Source organism: Dermochelys coriacea, chromosome 12, assembly GCF_009764565.3.
Source record: "Dermochelys coriacea isolate rDerCor1 chromosome 12, rDerCor1.pri.v4, whole genome shotgun sequence".
Classification (NCBI taxonomy): domain Eukaryota; kingdom Metazoa; phylum Chordata; order Testudines; family Dermochelyidae; genus Dermochelys; species Dermochelys coriacea.
In genome coordinates, this window is record NC_050079.1 from 30,593,120 (window position 1) to 30,605,254 (window position 12,135).

A 12,135-nucleotide genomic window follows, 5' to 3' on the forward strand; every position below is an offset into this window, starting at 1 on the left:
TCTTAATTTGGGGGGCATAGAATGTCTGCAGTGCTCCCAATGGGGCCACATGACTATGCACCAATCCAATATGAGGTTGTACATTTTAAAGGTGCTATCAGGTCATTAGCAACTTGAAATCCTAGTCCCTGCGGTATTCAGCTTGTTATTTACAGCACACTCAGTGCATTTCTAGTGGTAGGTGATATAGTCTGGCAGGGATACAGAACAGCAAAATAGTACTATGTATCTGACAGCTATAAAGCTGCAATCCCATTCACTCACACTGACAAAACCAAGACAATTCAGAACTAAGGCTTTGCCTCACTCCATAGCGTCTGAGTATGGCAGAGACCTGAAATAATCATGTAATGTTTTTGCCATAAAGAATGCACTAGAGTGGTTAGAGAAAAGTGCCAAATTCTGCACTGGTTCACACCCCCATTCCATCCTGTTGTCTTCAGCGGAAGTGCACATGCCCTCTATGAGAAATGTAGCTAAATGTTTGTTGTTTTAAGTGAGAAATATAAGACAGTTGAATCATTTGAAATGCAGGTTTTGATGTTTTTTTTTCTCAGATAGGAAGCAATTGTTCTTCCCTTTACAACAATAAAATGGAATTTATTCATGATTTGCTAATCCGCTGGGAAACGAGTTTGCTTTGCTTTCACTGGGTCTGTTAAAGAGGGATTCAATGTGACAGGATAACTAGCTAAGGGAGGCAGTATGTGATCTAGTGGCTTAGGCTGAGTCAGAATGTCTGGGTTCTATTCCCAGCTCTGTAAATGTTCTTCGGCAAATTGGTTAGGGATAGATAGATCAAGAGTGTACCTTCAGCCCTGAGATAATTGGCAGTGTCTAGCTGTGTTGCCCCACGGTAAAAGTTCTGCTCCTCTCTTGCTCTTGGAAAGTAACTTATTGCAGGGCACAATTTATTTCCCAAATCATTAATCAGTCCATCAGAGAGTCAGAGACATGAACTTCCCCTCGGCTCCCTTCCCTGCTCACCTACTCCTTAGGGAGAGTATTGCTCAGCCCACACCCAAGATTCAGGAATGTCCTAAACAACCACATGGGGTGTTTGGGGAATCTCATTCCCCTATGTAGCTGGGTAGGAGCAGGACATGATTCACAGATTTTAAGGCCAGAAGGGACCATTAGACAATCTAGTTTGACTTCCAGTATAACACAAGCCAGCGAATTTCACCCAGTTAATTCTGTATTGAGCTCAGTAACTTGCCCAATAACACAATAACCTTCAAGCTCCTGGTTTTCCCATATCTGCCTCACAAGAGAGATGTACATTTAAATGAATGAATCTTTGAATGATGCTTTGAGATCTCTCATAGAAGGAACTCTGTAAATGTCAAGTGTCATCATTAGAACTGATGGGAAAGAGAAAGGAATGCCTTACCCACCATATACTGCAAGTATAGTGTGATCTGTAACACATACTCATGGCAAAACTTTTAGCACAGCACGGGCTTTCTACTGCTTTTCATATTGCTACAGATGATACTAGAGAGCTACATAAAGAGAGAGAACTCTTCTTTTCAAAGTCACCTTGTCCCTTCTGTCATTTCTCTCATCTTGGTTTGTCTCTTGCTGTTGTTTACAGGTTCTTCTAGGTGCAAGATTAGAGACCAATGCGGGGAAACATAGGGAAAAAAATCAAGAACTTAAAAAAAAAAAAAGGACATACCAAAAACAAATGCTTCCCATCAAGGAAAGACTCTGCTCTCAAGTGCTTTCATTTTTTATTTTTAAACACCATGAACGCTAACAAATGCTATTTATCACGTCTCCTCCAACCATAGGAAGGTTTGGATTGATTGTACTAAATGACAGTTACAGGGAGAAGCAGATGGGAGATAAAATGTTGGGTGAGATTTTCTGTCTGTCTAGCCATCTATTCATTTATCACTTGTCTCCATGTCTTTTCCTGACTTCAGTGATTACATCATGTGATTCTTGAAGTGCTGTTAAATGTCAGAGATTCGATGTAGTGCCGCATTGTGCTATCTTAGTCTTCTCTAACATGGGGGAAATGCTATTCGAGGGTGGTTTTAATTTTTTTATTCATGCATATTTTTTATTTTACATATTCTTAGTAAAGTGCTTCTATGACGGGTTTCATGGTGTAGCCCATAAATACATAGAGAATGTTTTACCTACAGCGCAGCATATATGCTTGTGGGTTTTTTTGTCTTCCATGCTATATATCTTTATTTCTCTTGCATGTTTTAAATTGTGATGTTCAGTCTGCAGTTTGCTTGGTTCCCATTGTCCCTTTTAAAATTGTTTTAAAAGAAATGTTCAATGAAAGATTTTACTGCACCAGAAGCTAAAATACTTAAGACAAGGTGTAGCACAGTTCAGAAGACTATACTCAGGATTAAGGAGCAAGGCATTCCTGAGTCCTAACCTTGCCTTTGATACCAATACACCAACCCTACATGTGTCGATTAAACTTTCTCCCTGTGTTTCCTTAGCTGGAAAATAGAGACGATACAACTTTCCCTGCTGTGATGTGTGTGGAGAAGGTTAATTAATTTTATAATGGTCATAAAGGACTTTTGAAGAAGTAAAGCACCATAAACATGCTACAGTCATTCTTGTTTTGGGGCAGGGGGGAATGGATTATATTTGAGTGACAATCTATTGCAAAAACGTGACATTTTATTTGTAAGTTGTGTTCGGATGAACAGCAGCTTTCACATCACAACACGAAAATGGGAATCGTTTTATGTTTTGGTGTGAAAAGTGCATTTTGTGAAAAAGCTACATTTTACAGGAGTGAAATCATCCAAAAAAACTCACCATTTCATGGAGCACTGTGCTGTGCACAAACTAAACTTCCTTTCAGCAGACTGTAGCGCACAACCACTTTGGAGTGTCGAACAAGGGTAGAGGGACAGAGCTAATGGCAAGGAGGTGAGCTTTTAGAGGAGCTGTGAGAAAGCTAGGCACTGGGAAGGGGGTCAGCTCAGTTGCTGAAGGGATGGGTGTTTTCAGGAGGAGGCTAGGAGCTGTGGGAAATTAACTCAGGAACTCCTATGATTGGTTTTATACAGCAGGTCAGAATAAATGATCGCAACAGTCCCTTCTGGCCTTATAATTTATGAATCCTGGAGGTCATCAGTTCAATTTACTAACTCCTAAGGTTTAAAAGTACAGATAAACTCTTGGTTCTTCTATGACCTGGAGGTCCAATCGTCATTGTCTTGGAGACATTGTTGTGGTCTTTCTCTTTATCAGCATTTTACTGATCAATTTACTGTTCTGCACCTTGTTCATTGAGTCCTCACAGTGGTTATTTAGCAAAAGTGAATTGATTCATAAGAAAACAGGAGTCACTCCAAACTTTTGCCAACTCCTGCATCAGGTCCAAGCTTTTTCTAAGGTTTGTATTGCTTTGGAGAAGGAACGGTTTACGGTTTACAAAAACTTCCTCATCTCCCATACTTCCAGCATCACTATCCCTTCCTGTGAATAGGCCCCATATCCTCCTGTATAGCCAGCCCTACTTCGCGCAATAGCCTTAAATTCTTATTTATTTCTTTTGACTTCCTCTAATCCCTCGTAATCATTTCAGCCATGGTGTTCTCAGCAGCTTTTGCTACGGTTCATGTAATAATATGAAAAGCTTTTGTATGGAATTGTGTTATCTCTCAATGTTGAGAAACTCTCTTTTGTTACCAATTTTAAATCCCAAGTATAGATTTAATCCTGCTACTTTTTACTCAGACAAGTAACCTTTACTCATGCCAGTAGACTTTAATGAAATTCACAGGAGTAAGAACTACTTACATGAGTAAGGATTACAGGATTAACTGCATTTTCTTAGTAGCAGCTTGATTTTTCCCCACAAACATTTATTTTTTGTCAGAGACACTGAAAGTTCACCAGAGTTGCACAGTTGAATTTTCATCTTAGTAACTGAGGGAGAAAATATGTATCATTGTGTGGCTATCATATATTCTGTAGAGAAAGAAGTAGTTTTTTGTGCCCATTTTCTTTCCTTGGATAAAAATATGCATTAAATATGAGCATAAGTGCAGCCATTTACATTTTTCTAATTCTTCTGTGCAATAGGCAGATCCATGATAAATGTCAATGTCTTGCCGTTACAAAGCTATAGAAATCAACATCACTTTTTGATTTTCAGATATTTCCATTTCACTAACCTCTGTGAAATACCATTCAGCCAAAATTTTGGCTTACCTATTTTCAGTCCTCATCCTTATTTGACACCAGTAGCAAGGAGGCTGGTGCCTTAATGACACTATGTTCATTGTCTTCACTATTTCTAACGTCTTCCTAAGTTTCCCTTTTATCTTCCTTTTTTTTTTTTTTTAACAACAATTGCTTTGGTCGGCTCAGGGTTTCTGAAACATGGATAATTCAGGCCAGCCGTGTCAGCAAGGGAAAATGAAAAGGGCTCAGATTCCCTTTCTTGCACCATCCTTTTTGTGCCACTCTGACAATGCAAATTGGATGAAATTTAGCTGTGTCTTCCCCTCAGAATTCCCAGCTGTGGGGAGTCCCCATTGGCCATTGAAGTGGCTCCTTCATACCCATCCCTTGTAGCCCCTGATACATTCTTGGAGACCACTGCTAGCTGGCCTTTGAGGGTTAAGGTCGGGTAGATATTCAGACAGATATAACAAGATCCACCTCCCACATTTGCTGCAGCTGAGATCAGCTCCGTGAAGAAAAGATCTGCTCCAGAGTCTTCATTCAACAGGAATATCATGGTACACAATAGTCAATGTTACCAACATTAGCCAGCATTTACTGGTTACCGTAGAGTGGCACATGAAGTGCCCCAGTTACTTTCTATTTTAAGTAATATGGGAGTAGCTGCTTAGGGATGCCACCGTGTGGTAACTGAGACTTTTTATATACACTTTTTAATGATAACCCCTGTAGCAGAAAGTTACTGCAGTAGCTAATCACAACCTAATCAATGCAACATGTTGCTCCAGTGTGCTGATGCCATTTTCAGATACAGAACAGTGTGTACTGTATGCGGTTAATTCCCTGTTTTAAATGGATTGTAATTTCTCACTCCACACATGATATTTGTGCATTTCTTCCACTGCTGGCTGCAGTACATTCCCTCTTTCTGGCCACCAGCACGTCTTTGAAGCCAGTCCCTAACTCTTTCCTCCACTGCTTAAGGTATTGGATTTGTTTGATCAAATGTCTTTACACTGTAACCCAATTACAGGACATGTGGCACCAGTGGCTCAGTTTTGGAGGAGGAAGAGATGATCTTTATAGTGTCGTGTCCAAGACCATAGTTACATGGCAACTAAGCACTTAGGTAAGGGGCTGATTAAGTTGTGATTTGGCACCATACCACCCAAACTGATGGACATAGTCAGCCAAGAGTTCAGGTGTGTGCATCGTGCATGGGGTTTTGAGGGCATGGTTCTCAGATGAGAACACTGAAACAGGTGTCTGTGTGCCTCTTATGGACCTTACAAAGAAATGTCTCTGCTACTCTAGATCTATTCAGCCTCAAGTTTCAAAGATATACAGTGTGTTCTGCCAGGACACCAGACAAGCTGATGGCTGGTATGTGAAAAAGGAGGTTGAAGGTGTAAATATGTTCTACATCTTCTTCATTATAGGAGTGTGGAATATTTATTATAAATAGAGACAAAGCGGCAGTAAACTTCTCCGTTACCTCACTGTGACAAGCTGGTTTCTTAATTCTAGCTGAATGTTGATTATTATTTGTCTAATGCTCCGATCTAAACTTGAAGCACACACTAAATTGCAAGAACACATGCAAATATACTGAAATATTTTCATAAGGGCAATTTATGGGCCAATTCCTGCTTTGAAATGAATCCTACTTGCATGGTTGTTTTTTTAAAAGGCCATAAAACTGAATTCTCCGCATATGCGAACCCCATGGTTGCATGCTCAGATTTTATGGATGCAGTTGCTCATTTACACATACAATATGGGTACTTCATGCATAAATTTGTTTTGCCACAGGCCCTTATTTACACTTTCTGAAATGTTTGTCCTAAATGACTTGTTCAGCTGATTAATTCCACTGTAATGATCTATGTTTCCAACTACTGTAATGTAGTTATGATCTCTTTTCCCATATAAAGCTCTCAAGCTGGTCTATGAGAGTTGACTGGACAGACTGATTCTTTGGAATATAGGATTTATTGTATGTATATATACAAAGACAACTTTAAAGACGTGTCAGTTGATTTACCAGAGAGGGCAATAGTGCATCATGAATCTTGATTCACTGGAGCTGGCTTGTTATTGGGGTTGGGTAACTTAATTACATGACAGAAAAAGGCTGTGAGGAGAGCTCCCTTTTGGAGGAGGGGAAGATTGTATTTCAGAGAGGCCAGATCAGCATAAATAAAATAATGACCTCTTGAAGTTTGAAAAGTTTGAAAAGAGAGGGGACCACTGCTGAAGAAGGCCTTCAGAAGTAGAGGGGGAAGTATGAGATGAAAATGGTATGGTGAAGTAATTCCATGGTGAGTGTTCAGCATCTGGTGGACAACTTTCAGTTGAATTTAGAAATGGGTAGGGCACCACTTAAGGGGGATCGTGGATCCAGCTTTCTGTAGAAGGAATAGCAAGACTGCCATGTATAGACAGAAGCGTTGAGCAGATCACAGAAGACAAGTCGAAAATCATGACAAAAGGTGAAATCCTGGCCCCACTGAAGTGAAAGATGGCTTCAGCTGAGCTAGGGTCAAGGCAAGGCCACATTTGCTTACTATTCCAGAGGAGTGATATTCTTGAGCAAGAATTTTCTTGTTTCTCCCCTCTGGACATACTGCCTAGCTACCTTGCTGCCTTTTCCTCTGTTCTCCTTGATGTTCCTTTCCTACAGGTGGCACCATCTCCTGAGGATACTTCCTGTTTCCTCTCCTTATGTAGAAATGGTCTATAGTGAGGCAGCTATGCTAGCTCATCCTCCTCCTCATTTCCTGATGCTGTGAAAGGCTTTTCTTTAGCACTGAAGTGCCAAGGACATCTGCACAAGCAGCTGGGGAAACTTGGAGAGCCAGCACCATGTGACCTGACATCTTTCTGCTGACAACCAGCAAGGGCTTTACAGACTATAGTTAGCGAATGGTTGCTTTAACACATTTCATAGTCGTTTCCCAAGGGAAAAATGATTTTTTTTATTAACCATTTCTTGTATAATGTAATATCTGTTATTGTGCTTTAAAATTTTTCCGTATGCCGTAAGTGTATCTCCAGTCCTTACTCTGCCCTCTCACCAAGCAGTCTGCCTCTGTGATATAACACTTTTGTTCCAAAATTAAGACCATTAGGGGAGATGAATGGAGAGAGCTGTCTCACATGAAGAGTGTAAAATATCAAAGAGTATGAGCAAACACCTCTTTTAGGTTCTGGATTACTGTGGGATGTTTTCACTTCTATGAATGTTCACAGTCTGCCTGATTGAAATTCCCCAAATTTATTAAAAAAAAAAGAGATTTTTTTCTTTTAAATCCAGACTATTGAACTTTTTTCTACATCAAGATAGGCTCAAAAACATGCTGTAGCTATGTCAGGAAGATAGAAACAGATATCTCCACACTCAACAGTGTGTTTCTATCACCTGTTTTGTTAGCGTTGTATGGTATCTAGTATTATGTATATACACACATACATACAGTTGCTGTCTGTGACATTGTTAAATTAGAAGGTATATCTCTCAATGTCTCAGACAGGTCAATTGTCTATCACTCCACAAAGTGTTAGACATCCTCAACTTCCCTACATTATTTTCATTATAACAGAGTGAGTCATTCATTGCAAGTAATTTATCCAGTGAATGTAGGTGCTTGTTTCAACATGACTTTGAATTGTTTGCTTTCCACAAAGATCCACCTGCCAGAATACTTCAATTGCATAACAGTGGTGAAAACCAAACATACAAAGAGCTGAGTATGGCTGAAGTGAATTTGTCAAGAAATTCAAATGAATATCTATGGGAAAACTATGTGCTATCATCTTTCATCTCTCATTTTCACAGAATAACATAAGAATCTGACATCAAATCTACTTGCAATACAACCACACACTTTTTAAATATTCCAGGTTGCCAGCATGTCAGCTTTGAACTTCCCACACATGTTTAATTCCACATGCCTAGGTCACTTTGATTTATGCTTTAAACTACAGTGCTATTGCCATATGATGACTTTGTTCTAACGTCAGGAAGTGAAATGTTGGTTGTTCCACACCTGACCTCACCAACTTATGCAGTAGTCCCAGGCTGCTGCCCCTCTTGAAAACCTTGGAGAGCAAACTCCAATTAATAAATTTGGGCAGGAATCAACCCAATAATCCACAAATAATCCAGTTTCCATTCCACAAAAAACTCAGAAGTTTTAGTAGACATGCTTTTTCAGCAAATATACTTTGAGGGTGGAAAAATCTGTCAGGATGTCTGTACTACAAAGAAATTCATTCCCATGGTCCATCTTGTCCTGTATCCTGTCTCCAACAGTGGCCAGTACCAGAAAGCTTCAGAGGAAAGTGAAAGAAAATATCTGCTCCAGACAGTTATGGAATAACTAGTTTATAGGAAACATTTATTTCTAATCCCCATCAGTTAGAGATTGGTTTATAGCCTGAATCAAGAGGGGTCTCTGTTGAGCCTATGCTCCCAAGACTCTTGAGTCAGGCTCAACCTACCTTTCACCTAAGGAGGACTAGAGATGTAAGCCCCTTTAGCCAATTGTTTCCACTGTTGAGTGTGTCAGAGGGATATAAACAATCCTTCACCATCATTGGAAGTGCTTCCATCCCCTGCTTGACAAGGAGTTCTCATACTTCCTCCTGGGAATAGAGTTACAGGTGAGCCACCTTTATTTTCTATTAAGTAAATCAAGAAAATTTTGAGACTTGAGGGCCTGGAATTTGTTGTTGTTTTTATTCCATTTCATACATGGTTTGAACTAAGCATTGAAAGTCAAGTATCTTTCTCATGTCACAGTGAGTGGTGCTCTTCAGGCTGGCACAGCAACATTGGGAATGAATGAACACAAGTCTCCGGTATAAGAATTCAAGACAATACACAATATTCTGGCTCAGAAGCCATCAGAAGCCATTCCCATTTATGCCAATTTAACTTTGAAGCTACATGACTTTCCTGTGCAGGCCCACATACACTGGGTCTGATTCCGTTGTTGCTTACACTAATGTGTAAAATCAGTGGAGTCAAGGCAAAGTAAACGGATGTGAGATCCGAATCAGGCTGTGCATTCCCAAGAGACATGTTCTTTCAGTGTGGACATCTATTAATATTAGCACCACAGGAACAAAAGCTCAAACAATCTCCTCATCTGTGCAAGAACAGAGGATACAAACTACTGAGGATGCTTGGCTGGAGAAATGTGAAGGGGAGTTAGACCACTATAGGGTTATTTCACCCTTCCCTGGGCTTGTGCACAAGTCCCCTCTCTGTGCCCAGGTAGGATGAAGAATAGTGGGACTGATGTGGCGGATGCACAAAGGTTAATCTTCTGTGTGGGGATCCCATAGAATATTTAACACTGGCAATCAGTATTGATTTGTATGCTTTCTCCTGCCACACTGAGAACTTCCTGCATGTGGGAGAGATGTTTTAGGGGCAGTAACCAATGAGAAACAATCTGTATTGCCATATTGGTTGGTATAGTGTGATCCAAGGTTAGTGCTGGAAGCACAAGGCCTCTGGGAGATCTATGGGTTATAGGGGTTGAACCCCCCTTTAGGCGGAGTGGGTAAACCCTGCTTGCCCTCTTCCCCCAGATTTATGGAGATGAATTCACAGTTTTCCCAACACAGAAATAGACCGTGTTCAGGGACCAATTTAGTCCAAAGTATTAATGGCAAAGAAATCACCCAATAGCAGCAGCTTTGGTGTGCTTGGAGCTTTAGAGGAAATTTCTGCTAAGAATCCCAATTCTGGAAACTGGTAATAATAAACGCTGTTAAATAGTAAAGACGCAGCAAATAGGACAGGAGATCAGAAACCAATGAGAGAGAGAGACAGAAGTGAAGACAGGAAGATTGGCGGGAGGAGGACTGTGACTAGTCAGCCTCACTGTGGTTGAATTCGTTGTAGCCCTCTGCACCGTGGGAGGGTAGGAAGGTCTGAAGAGTGAGCCCTAATTAAAATCAGCCGATCCACATGAGAGATGACTTTCTCCTTGCATGTCTTTGTGCTGGGTGCATTTAATTAGGTGCAGAGTGCTGATCGTGCTCAGTGGGATTAAAATTAAAAGTGCATTTGCCAGCTATTTTTAGTACAGTAGTGATATCCAGGGACTTAGCCATTCAAAATCTCAGGGTAAAGAGACAAAGAAGCTGTACTTCCAGGGCATTGAAAATAGCTTTGGAGTTTGAGCAGCATTTTTCCACATCTGCTTTTTTGAAGCCACAAAGCATTGAAATTTTAATTTCTACGTTATCTCAATGATTATTTATAATATTATTAGCTGGGTTTAATGTTTTAGTTGTTGTGAACATAAACTTCCATCAATAATATTTTGTCAGAGGCTATTAATAGAGGATAAAACATTGGGGATCTTTGTGTTTTTCTTTTAGCCTGAGGAATTTTAGGCACATGCTGTTTTCTATTACTTTTATATTTCATTTAAACTGCATTTTTGGCTCACAGAGCATTTCTGGAAAGAGGGAGTGTCTGAGAGCTTCTCTCACTTTCAGTTTTTAATCTTCAATGAACAGGCTTCTAAGCAAAAGTGCTTGACCAAATAGAAAATCATCTTTACTGCCCCAGACTCAGAAACTGTAACTGCTTGAGAAACAAACTGCAACCTCTGGGGCTGATGCATCTTAATACTGCATTCACTGAGTGTATATAATATGGGGATAAAGTTGAATGCTTATTGGAACCTATATATAGTATACCGTGCTATAAAACAGCCACACAGTGCTATCAAGCCTTAAATGCACAGCTTTGTTGGATGTACATACTGGACCAAATTCTCTAGAATTGCTGCTGCAAAATTCTATGTACAAGCTTTTATCTAAACACACACACACACACACACACACACACACACACACACACACACACAGTCTTACCCTTTTTTTCCAGGCTTACTTAAGAGTTTGCATACTCAAAAACTCAGGTGGGTGAATGAAAACTATTTGCTCGTGTGAACAGGTTGTTCTGTTCTATTCTTTGTATCGAGGTCCTTATACTGTGCTTCTCCCCACAGTGTCTGAGCACCTTTCAATAGTGCATTAAGCAATGGCTATGTATCTATTACGTATTGTTTTCTCTCTTATACTTTCCTTGCGGGAGAAGCATGTACAACAGCGGTCTTGTTTTGGTAGTTTGGGTTTGTTTGTTTTAATATACCTATTGCTCTGTGTTTATGTTACAAAGGGCAGATCAAAGAAATGGATCTTGCACTTGGAGCGGAAGGCAGTGAGATTTGTGATGGTCCTTAATTCCTTGGGGAACTCATTGCGCAGTCTCGCTGCCCCTGAGGAAGTTCTCAGATGAGCTTTGCCCGAATTGTAGAGCATTCCGTTTTGTCAGAGTTGCAGTTGTTAACCAGTCTTCATCTGAGAGCTTTATGCAGTGTTTTAGATAATCGGGGCTTAGGTTATGGAATTCCTTGAAGATAAGAACTAAGACCTTGAACTTGATTCGGTATCCTATTGGAAGCCAGTGTAGGAAGCAGAGGACAAGTTTTATCTGCTCATAGTAACCTTAGTCCTGGGGCGATATGCTGCACAGTTTTGTACTAGTTAGTACCTAGACAGTGGAGGCTTCATGCTCAAGTATCACACTGCTGTACTCCAGCCAAGAGCTGATGAAGACGTGAATAACTGAGGCCCAGTTATTGTCCTCCAGGATGGAATGGAGTCTCCTAGCCAAATGGAGATGGTAGAAAGTGTTACTCATGGATGCTGCTATGCAAGTGCTTAATGTCAGTGAAGAATCCAGGAGTAATTTTAAACTACAGATTGAATTGACCAATTGTGGGAGTGTATCTATCTTTAACCCACTGAGACTGCACCTTAGCTGCAAATTCTTCAAAATGGTTTCCTCTGCCCACTAGCATCCAGGGCCATCCCTACCCTACACAAATTTCCTTGTGCCCTGCGCAGCTGCGTGCTGCTCCAGCC